At 38.6% G+C, this 11,693-nt stretch overlaps 1 pseudogene; it reads right to left on the reverse strand.

Annotated features, from left to right (window-relative positions):
* Window positions 1–412: 412 nt before the first annotated feature.
* On the reverse strand, window positions 413–1,915 carry LOC147623519 (inositol transporter 1 pseudogene; annotated as a pseudogene).
* Between the last annotated feature and the right edge of the window lie 9,778 nt (window positions 1,916–11,693).

Below are 11,693 nucleotides of genomic sequence, written 5' to 3' on the forward strand. Positions count from 1 at the left end.
AATAAAGTAAACTTCTCTATAACTAGCATTCCCATTCACTTAACATCAAATCTCAAGGTTTTTTGTGAACAGTGCTCTCAGCCTTTTGGGCAAGAATAAAGCTGATTAAGAGAGTTCAACAAGGAGACTAAGGTGACACGTCACAGATGGAAGAACACTTACTATTGAATGTCAAAACAATATTACAATATGGAAGGGGGGTGTGTGTAGCTACCATGAGTATCAAAGTAAGGGTGGAGTTTTTTTTGGCTAAGAACCTGGCCTGTTTTTTTTAATAATAAATATTTTAAATGCCAGCGTGTGTATATTTAAACTCCGTAATTAATTAATTACGTAAAAGAGGATGTGTGCGTGTGTATATTTAAACTCCGTAATTAATTAATTACGGAAAAGACGTGTGTGTGTGAGACGTTCAAAGGGAAATGGGCAGGTCTGTAGCTTTGGAGAGCCCGCCTTCCTTGTTGCCAGCTCGCTTTTTCCACAGGTTCTCGACGTCCTCGAAGGAAAGGCCCTTGGTCTCGGGGACGAAGAAGCAGACGAAAAGCAAGGCCAAGGCGGAGATGCCCATGAACATGAGGAAGGTGAAGGCAGGGCCGAGGGCTTTGGTGAGGGAGAGGAAGCTCATAGAGACGACGAGGTTGGAGACCCAGCAGGCCGTGGCTGCGATGCCTCCGCACAGCCCCCTGTATTTCAACGGGTAGATCTCCGAGTTCACCGCCCAAGGGACGGGTCCCATTCCAGGAGAGAAGCAGATGATATAGAGGCCCAGCCCCATCACAGCCGCCCAGCCCACGTGGAAGAAGAAGGCGCACGCCAGTAAGCAAAGCGACGCCATCACCCCAAGCAGGCTGGATATGGCCAACAGCCGCCTGCCCAGCCGCTCAATCAAGTACATGCCTGCCAAGCTGCCCAGCGCGTTCATAGCCGCCACCACCATGGACAGGAGAACGGCCGTGCTGTCAGAGGAGAAGCCGGCCATCTGCACGATGGAGGGGCTGTAGTACATAACGGTGTTGATTCCGGCGAACTGCTGGCACACTTGGAGGCCCACTCCCGCCACCAGCGCGAGACGTAGCTCTTTGGTCTTCAGTAGGTCCCCGCAGACTTTAGCGGCGCGGACACACGTGCTGTCGCCGGCGGCAGATAACTTCGACTCCGATTCGACGGAGCGCTTAAGCTCATCCATCTCGTTCTTGAGCTGATCTTCGGGGTAGATGCGCTGTAAGATGGAGTAGGCCTCGTCCGTGTTGTTTTTGCGGTAAAGCCAGCGGGGAGACTCCGGCAGGAGGATTACCATGAGAAAAAATTGCAGCACTGCTGGTAGGCCCGCCACTCCAAGCATCCAGCGCCAAGTCCCGGGCACTTTGGTGAGGCCTGCGTTAATGGCGTAAGAGAAAAACTGGCCGCTAGTGATGAACAAAACATTGGTGCTCACCAACGCCCCCCTGTACTTCGCCGGCGACGCCTCCGCTATATAAAGCGGGGACGCTATCGACGCCGCCCCGACGCCCAGACCCACAAGAACTCTGCCCACGATGAGCATCCACGGGGCGAAGGCCCCGGCCATGACAAGGGCGCCCACTACAAAAAGCACGTCCGCTCCTATGATCGCCCGCTTCCGCCCGAACCTGTCGCTTGACCAACCTCCCGACGCCGCCCCCAAGATTGCGCCTGCCACAGCCATGCTCACGATCGTTTCCTGTAGCACTGTGCTGTCGTTTACAGACTTGAAGTCATGGCGGATGTACAAGAGGGCTCCCGAGATCACACCCGTGTCGTAGCCGAACAGCAGACCGCCCAGCCCCGCCGCGCCCGTCAGCCGCAGCAGGTAGCGGCTCCCACACAGGTCCTTCCACAGCGACTTCATCTTCTGGCAGTTACTACTTTGAGTATTGTTGTACGCGGAAGTCTCCATCCTTCTGTAATTAAGCTAGCAGCAGGCAGCCATACGGATAAACTCAATCTTGCATGTGGATTGCTTTTTACTTCACCAATTTCGAGCCCAAGATTGGCTTGCCCGCTTCTTACTCGCTCTTAATAGAGCCGCTCTATTCTACCGGGATTTTCTAACTAACGGCTTAAAATAGGGCCCTCAAATGAGTTGGTTTTAGCATGTTGTTGGATTGATCAATTTTTGAAACCCTAAAACTTATGAACAATCATATCTTTGAAGCAATTCACATTTATGGGAGAAATGCTCATCTTTGTAATTGGGAGCTTTCATTCCTATATTTACATTTTTGCATAGGGGCTCTAGGTAGATTTCGGGGTGCTAGTATACGTGGCACCCCATTGACCCCAGTAGTCGGTCATTTGGCTTTGGGACTTAGAAATTTTTCTAAGTCCCAATGCCATGTCCAAACATTGGTCCATGCAAAATGTTATGAACATATGTACAGACACATGTCTAGACATCATGTGTATAGATGTGTGGGAGGTGGGATTCGAACCCAGTACCTCCCTCATCCCAAGCTAAACGAATGCGTAGGAACTCAATGCTAGAGAGGATAAACAAGTCACCAATCATTTTGTATTATGCCCCTGATTACAAAACCATGTGCAAATCTCATTCTCTCCCTCCTTGCACATTGAAATGAAAGGAAAAGGTCTTCTTGCTTTATGTTTTCATCTTCAACCTAGGTTTGTCTCCGTGGGTTTTGATTTTTAACAACACACATTATGATCATTGGGGTATGGAAGAGTCATGGGTTTCGATTTTTTACAACAACACACATTATGATGCTTGGGGTAGATTTTCTATCTTCCATAGGAATTTTCCTCAATAAGGACCCAATGGAATTTTTAATCACTTCAGCCAAAATTGTTGAAGATGGTAAGGTTGCTGGCATTGACATTGTGGACATCTCTAGCAGCGGTTTAACAAAGAAGAAGATGAGAAATAAGGTTTTCATAAACATCATCATCTTCCTTTCTTATCTAGAAAAAGAAAAGATAAAAATTTAATAAAAATAAAAGAACTAAAGGAGAGAGAGGAACTTTAATATTTACTTACCTTACTCAATGACATGCTTAAATATGTGTTTTATCTATTAAAAAAATACACAAAAGAATCATTAATTTGAATAAAACAACATAAAAATTCATATTCTAAGAAATACTTTGATATTTACTTACCTTGTTTGATAGCTTGCTTATTTTCTTGCAGTATCAAAAACAAAAACACAAAAGAAAGACAAACCTAAGAGAATAACACAACATAAATCTCCTAGATCTTAGGAGAAAAAATATTAAAGATGTGAAGAAAAAAGAGATACATGTTCACAGCTTTGACATGTACAAAACCTAAAACTTTGGGGGTGTTTTTCAAAAGATGTACCCCCATGTTTAGCATTGAGATTACTTTTCCCAATGCCATTATAAGTGGGAGAATACGCATCAGTATAAACTTTGATATTTTCACATTTCAAGGTGGTGCATAATTCTTTTTCTTAGGAATCCATATCCATGGATTACCATCATTAAAAATCTTACGCTTTTAGAAGCTCCTTGGATATCTAGCAAGGTTCCTATTACTTTTACATAATAGGCCTTAGAAAAAATTACAAATGAGTCTTCTAACTTTGTTAATATTGGATTTATAATGATGGCTTTATTAGTAACTTCTCCTTAGTGAACAAATCATATTCTCCTTGGGTTGTAATAACACTTTTACATACCCACTTTTGTGTTCAGCTTGTAGTTGGTGAGACTGGATTTGTTGATATCATGAGCTTCTTCTTCTTCTTTGTTGGGGTGAGGCAAGGATAAGATTGAGAGTTAGTAGGGGGACAGCCGACTTAATGAGGGCTAAGGTCTATTTAAGTTTAGAGGTTTCCTGAATGGAGTTAGAATCCACATTTGATGCTACAAATAAGGATTTTAAGGAATTTGAGATTTTCTCATGTATCAAGGGCACAATAATAACGACCTAGTTCAAAGCTCAATGTTTTTGGTCCTCTTTTTCAAATCGATGGAGTAATCACACTATCCATCTATTCCCAAGTCCCCCTGCTCAAGCACAATGACCCAGTTCAAAGCTCTATGTTTGTGGTCCTCTTTTTCAAATTGATGGATTATTCGCACTATCCATCTATGCTTTGAGTTTACATTTTCTATTTTTGATAGTGTATATAAGTACCATGTCTCCAACATGTATGCCTTTATTGTTAAAGTTGATTGTTAAATCACTACTTGCATATTTCCAATGTCATTCCATAAGTCGCATAGAGTAATTATTTGTTTAGTTTTTTCAAGGTAATTAATATTTCTATAAGAATAATTCCTTTCAAGTCTTCTCTTGTTGCAATTTGGAGGCTTAGGACCAAATGTTTGATTAATGTTTAAAGCGTCAAGCCCCAACGCAAGCTTGGAAGGGTGTGCAATGAAGTAATCCCATAATGCTAGGGATAGCTTTTGCTCCTAATCTTTTTCACTCGTTTTAACCATATTGTTCTCAATAATTGAGCACATGATTTTGTTGGTGCTCTAAGTAGTGCAGATAGTAAGGAGTATATTTTTTGAGAGCCACAAGGATCTTTTAGTAAGAAGCACTATAAGAGATGGGGAGAATAGCCACATGAAGAGAAGAGAGAGTAGAGAGAGGGGACCTAGGTAGGTGCGTAGGGTGTACATAATTTCAGTATGCAGCTATGCATGTGGTTATAGCCACCATAGCTACTACACGGCTATAGCCGCATGTATAACCTCATGTATAACCATGTATTGGAAAAAAAACTAGAAATTCTAGAGAGCATTATAGGAAGCGCAAAATATCCCAATATCACAAAAGAAGAAGCACAAAATGTGATCCCAATATCACAAAAAAAGAAGCACAAAATGTGATCCCAACATCACAAAAGAAGAAGATTGTAATACAATCAAATATCATGACTAAATCAAGACTAGCAAATTGTTAATAAATTAGGATGAGCTTTTCCCAAAATCTATCGCATCTTCCATCAAATCCATACATGCTAATTGGTCTATCTCAAGATCCATATGTCCCATTGTAAGATTAATAAAAAGATCTATCCCACTAGTAGTGGGATAGGACTCAACATCATTCATCATTATGCTAGGATTCAATTCCTTCCTCATTATCTTGGATAGGGACACCTTCATCTTGATTAGTTGGTGGTATCTTACATTCTTCATCTTGTACTTGACCCTCCGCTTGTTCAATATTGACTACCACTTCGTCCCCATGAGGTCTTTAACATATCTATCTTGAGAAATACTCTTTGAATAAGGAGCGACTTGTATGACATACCACCATTTCTTGTCATTTATATCTGTGTGAAACATAACCTTGTAAGAAGAAACACATTGAGTGTAAATTATACATGCATAAGGATCATATAGTAAAAGCTTATATTTAGAATTTACTTGTTCACAATAGTGAGGTGGCCCAAATGTGTTCCTCTCTGTTTGCTAAAATTTTATGGAATCGATCACCATAAATCCATTTGGATGCCTTTTCACAGTTGCTTGAGTACCTCCACACACCACATCCTTAAACCACTTTACATCCAATAAAAAAATTTGGAATGCCCTGAATCAAACCTTTAAGATGTTTTGAATCATGCCACAATAGTCAAACATTTCTCCACTTTCTTGCTCTCAAAGTTGTCATAACCTCACAATCTTGGGTGTTTCTCTTTGTATCTATACGTTGACTATAAAAATGCCTTCCTTTGGACCATATGGAATTGTATACCTTATACTATCACCACCACTTACATGAGATTAATATTATTTATGAGGTCAAAGGAAATATATTTATGATATTGAATAACTGTATCATGAGATTCTAATTACATTAAAAAACAGATGATTTTATGCATAGAAAGATGCATAAAGGAATTTATTTTTATTTTAAAAGTGTTATTCCCATTAAAATTGAATTTATGCATAGAAAGATGCATAAGGGAATTTCAAAAGAGTTATTCTCATTAATTTTGATTTTATGCATAGAAAGATGCATAAAGGAATTTATTATTATTTCAAAAGAGTTATTCTCATTAGTTTTGAGTTTATGCATAGAAAGATGCATAAAGGAATTTATTTTTATTTCAAAAGACTAATCCTCATTAATTTTGATTTTATGCATAGAAAGATGCATAAAGGAATTTATTTTAATTTCAAAAGAGTTATTCTCATTAATTTTGATTTTATGCATAGAAAGATGCATAAGGAAATTTATTTTAATTTCAAAAGAGTTATTCTCATTAATTTTGATTTTATGCATAGAAAGATGCATAAAGGAATTTATTTTAATTTTAAAAGAGTTATTCTCATTAATTTTGATTTTATGCATAGAAAGATGCATAAGGGAATTTATTTTTATTTCAAAAGAGTTATTCTCATTAATTTTGATTTTATGCATAGAAAGATGCATAAGGGAATTTATTTCCATTTCAAAAGAGTTATTCTCATTAAATTTGATTTTATGCATAGAAAGATGCATAAAGGAATTTATTTTTATTTCAAAAGAGTTATTCTCATTAAATTTGATTTTATGCATAGAAAGATGCATAAAGGAATTTATTTTTATTTCAAAAGAGTTATTCTCGTTAATTTTGATTTTATGCATAGAAAGATGCATAAGGAAATTTATTTTTATTTCAAAAGAGTTATTCTCGTTAATTTTGATTTTATGCATAGAAAGATGCATAAGGGAATTTATTTTTATTTTAAAAGAGTTATTCTCATTAATTTTGATTTTATGCATAGAAAGATGCATAAGGAAATTTATTTTTATTCCGAAAGTGTTAATTTCATTAAAATTGATTTTATGCATAGAAAGATGCATAAAGGATTTGTTTTTATTTTAAAAGTGTTATTTTTCCTAAAATTGAATTTATGCATAAATAGATGCATAAAAGGATTTTGTTAAAAGTGTTATTCCTACCACTGAAGTTGATTTTATGCACAAATAGATGCGTAAAGAATCTTTATATCAAAAATTAGAATTCTCTTAAATTCTATGTTTAAAATGAATGTGATGAGAATAGATGTGATGAGATGTGATGAGAATCAGATAGATGTGAATGAATGGATGGATGGATGTGATATGAATAGAAGTGATGAGAATGTGATGTGGATAGATGTGATGAGATGTGATGTGAATCAGATAGATGGGAATGAATGGATGGATGGATGTGATATGAATAGAAGTGATGAGAATGTGATGTGAATCAGATAAATGTGAGTGAATGGATGAGATGTGATGTTATGTGAATCTGAATGTAAATGATATGGGATGTGAGTGAATCTGAATGTAAATGAATGATATGGGATGTGAGTGAATCTGAATGTAAATGATATGGGATGTGAGTGAATGTATGTGATGATAATGAATGTGAATGTGTATGTGAGGAATGGATGTGAATGAGTATGTGAAAGATAGGATAAGGATGTGTATGAGAAGAATGGATGTGAATGTGTATGTGAGGAATGGATGTGAATGAGTATGTGAAAGAATGGATAAGGATGTGTATGAGAAGAATGGATGTGAATGTGTATGTGAAGAATGGATGTGAATGAGTATATGAAAGAATGGATGTGGATGTATGTGAAAGAATGGATGTGGATGTATGTGAAAGAACGGATATAGATGTGTATGTGAAAGAATGTGATGTGATGTGACATGAATATATGTGGATGTGAAGTGATAGATATGAATATATGGATAGATAGGAGTAGTCATACATGTGAACGATTGGATGGATGTGGATGAATGAGATGAGATGTGTATGAATGAGATATGATGTGGATAGAAGTGATGTGATATAATGGTGATAAGAATGAATGTGATGGATATGAATGAATGTGATGTGATGGGGGATAGATGTGAATGAATGAGATGTGACGTAAAATGAATGGATGAGTTGTGAGTGAATGTGATGCGGTTTGAATGGATGAGATGTGAATGAATGTGATGCGGTTTGAATGGATGAGATGTGAATGAATGTGATGTGATGAGATGTGGATATAGGTAGATGGGAGTGGATGAGATGTGATGAGGATAAATTGAGGAAAGATGTGATGAGATGAAAATGATGTGATTGGATGAGATCTGATGAGGATAAATTGAGGAAAGATGTGATGAGATGAAAATGATGTGATTGGATGAGATGAAAATGATGTGATTGGATGAGAATAGGAATACTTGTGAAATGGTTGTGGAATTAAATAATGCGGATATAGGTAGATGGGAGTGGATGAGATGTGATGAGGATAAATTGAGGAAAGATGTGATGAGATGAAAATGATGTGATTGGATGAGATGAAAATGATGTGATTGGATGAGAATAGGAATACTTGTGAAATGGTTGTGGAATTAAATAATGTGGGTTGATGTGGAGCAATGTGGAAAGACGAGAGTTCGTTATAGAAACTGTATTTCTAAACTCTTTTTAAATGACTGTTTTATGTCAAAAATGTTGGAGAAGCATTTTGACCATCTTGTGAATGAGGTCGTGGTGGAGACCTAATCTGATAAAGTTGCAATAACTGACGGAGAGTCAATGGAGGACGTCTCGCGTAGCAAGGTCGACTGAGGTCTTGACCAGCCTCAGTTCGATTAAAATGGTGAGCTTCCAGTATGGTGGATGAGGGACCAAGGAAGCGGCAGGCCTATGAGTGAAGCGCTAGATCACCTGCGAAGGATCCTAAAGGGTGCTGACCATACGGTGCTCGGGCTCTGGGTCGCCGACCATACCCACACGTGTGTCGTGGAAGATATTGGAGCAAGGAGTAAGAGTTGTTTTCTGAATTCGAGCATGGATCTGGTTGATTGACCTTGCTAGTCCTCAATGGATGAGTCCATGGCTCTTTTATATGCATCCGTTGGTTGATCTTGCTGATCTTCAACGGAGTTTCCATTTTGATATGTGAATATATTGCCGGTTATTATGAGCTAGGAACAATCGAAAAGGCCCCTGAGTGGATAAGTGGTGAGCGTTTTGGTTGCCAATGATGCCATAGGTACACTGATGAAGGAATGATTCGAAATAAGGATTTAACCGGAGATTTTGAGGATTAGGATCAGTGACTCAATGGTTTCATTAAATGATTATTTTTAAAGATAGCTGATTCTGTTAAAAAGGCAATTTCATATTGGGTTTGTAAGTGGTGTGACTAGTTTTAAGTTTGCATGAATATCCGGTTAGAGGGCCTGGGAACTCTTTTCCCTGGTACTCGGGACAAAACCTAACCAAATTCCTAATTGGATCCCATCACTACAGTGGTTGGGCGGTTGGCTAATCCATGGGACTGGATGGGGTTAGGCTGGACTAATGGATCCCTAAATTGAGACTCAATTCTGTTATGGTACGATAAATGAAGTAAATCCCGGACAAAATTTGTTCTATGGAAAAGAATCAACGGCTGTGCCTCTTAATGAGGAAAGCGTTGGTCTCTATGATCTAAGTGCAATATTTTCCCTGATCTGTTATGGTACGATAGATGAAGTAAATCCCGGACAAAATTTGTTCTATGGAAAAGAATCAACGGCTGTGCCTCTCAATGAGGAAAAAAGCATTGGTCTCTATGATCCAAGTGCAATCTTTTCCCTGATCTGACTATGGGACTTACGGGTTCGGTCAGATCAGTTCTGTTAGATAAGGCTTTTGACTACATTAGAGAAAAGTTATCCTGGAGGATCCACCCGTGCTTTCCAGGCAAGGGAAGTTTTTTCGGGTTTGTCGGTTTTGGATGAACCGATGGATTAGTCCTTTGTCCGGATATCAATGGGTGAGGCTCCGAGTGTGGGACCCGGCCCCACGTGTAAGAAGTGCTACTTCCACTGCTAGCACCCCGAATTCGTTGCGCGGTGGGGATAGGGATCTCACAACTGGTATCAGAGCAAATTTGGCTAATGTGGATCAACCAAGAAGCCAAAAATGTCAAAAATTTATGAAGAAGCAGTAAAAGATTGTAATTGTGTGATAAAATTCATATAAATTGTTATTTAGACTGAAATTCATAAATTGATATTTGGGTCTTCAGATGGAAGTACTGCAACTATATGGAATCCTTGACTTGCTTGAGGCCTAGATATGATGGTATTTACCTTATAGTTCCAAGGACCGTGACTACCCGTATATACCGAGGGTATAACGGCAGCTCTTTACTGGCGGTAATATATACGAGTAAATCTAAGATCTTGAAATTATAAGCTAAAAAGCTATTCAGATGATGAATTCGAATGTGGTTGATATGATTTTAAAATTCTGATTGAGAACTGATGAGTTGAATTGGATTCTGATTGAAAAATGATGATTCCTGAATTTTTGGTTGAAAAGCGATAAACTCAGCAAAATCACAAATGAGGATGAATGGGACGAGTCCCTGTGTTGATGTTCGTAACTAGAATGATGATAATGACTTCAACAAATCACTATGAGATTACTGGATTGTGCTGACAGATTGCTACTGTTAACTCTTGACCCAATGGATCAAGTTAAGGGATGACAAATTAAAATCTATAAAATCGAAATCCCCATGGAGTACTGTTCAGATGGAAATTTTGGTCTAATAGACCATTATTTTGTTAAAGATATGAATGATATGTTCTAAATGAGTTCTTATGTGATAATGCGAGTATCTTTATCCCATGATTCTGTGGGGAGCCGACCTATCTAAAGAACCCCAAAATCAGATGAATCAAAAATCGGATTTGAATCATAAATAAAGGGACTTAACAAGATTTTTCGTATTGATAGGAACATGGATCAAGGTCGTCGTGTGGTAGAAATGATAACCCCCAACTCGATGAGGAAGAGCTCGACTTGGATGTTCGTAAAACTCTTCATAGTTCGCAGCCTGGGCCTTTCAAGGGTGAAGGGGAAAACTTGGGCGAGGCTGTGGAGAAGTGGATCGAAGCAATGGAAACGGTACTTTGATGTCACCGGGTACAATGAGAAGAGCAAAATGGCTCTTGCAAGGCTGAAGATAGTAGAAACAGCCAGAGTGGCATGGAGAAATCATTGTGAGACAAACCGTCTGGATCGGAATACCCAGACATGGAATGATCTCAAAATTTACCTAAGGATGAGGTTCTATCCTCCCAGCTTTCTATCTGCCAAAATCAGGGAAATCCCAGAGGTAGACCCTCTAACCAACCCGCAGTTTCAAACCAAACCAAAGTAATGCAAGACCTCTGTCCCAGAATAGGGGAAGTCAAAGAGAGTTGTTCCCAAATCGACCGTCCACTTCCAAGGCAGTAATGATAGAAGTGATTGAAGAAGAAGAAGAAGAAGATGAGAGAGATCATACTCCACCTGCGAGATGAGGACATCTCACGTTTTTTAAGTGGGGTAGGATGTAAGATTCCTCCTCAGCCCCTCAAGATGTCCAGTTTCTCCCCCTGTAATCAATCCCCTTTTCAGAATAATAACAGATCTTGTTTCTATCTGTTTTGGCCTAGAGAGAGAAAATATTCTAGAGAGAGGTAATTGAGTTTCTAGATATCTTTGGATGGAAAAATATTCCTTCTTATTAAAATGATTTTCCCTGAAACAGAAATTCAAAAAGAACTTTCCAGTGTGCAATTGGAATAAATTGAAAATAGGTAAAAAGGACCTTAGCCTGAGGGTCCAGATTTTCTACAAATTTTGGATTAAGGTTCCTATGGACCAATAAGATTAATCCAAATGTAGGGAGGAAATAAATTTAAGTTATTCTCATTA

The sequence above is a fragment of the Cibotium barometz genome, chromosome 27 (assembly GCF_041138505.1).
Source record: "Cibotium barometz isolate CiBa-2024 chromosome 27, ASM4113850v1, whole genome shotgun sequence".
Taxonomy (NCBI): Eukaryota; Viridiplantae; Streptophyta; class Polypodiopsida; order Cyatheales; family Cibotiaceae; genus Cibotium; species Cibotium barometz.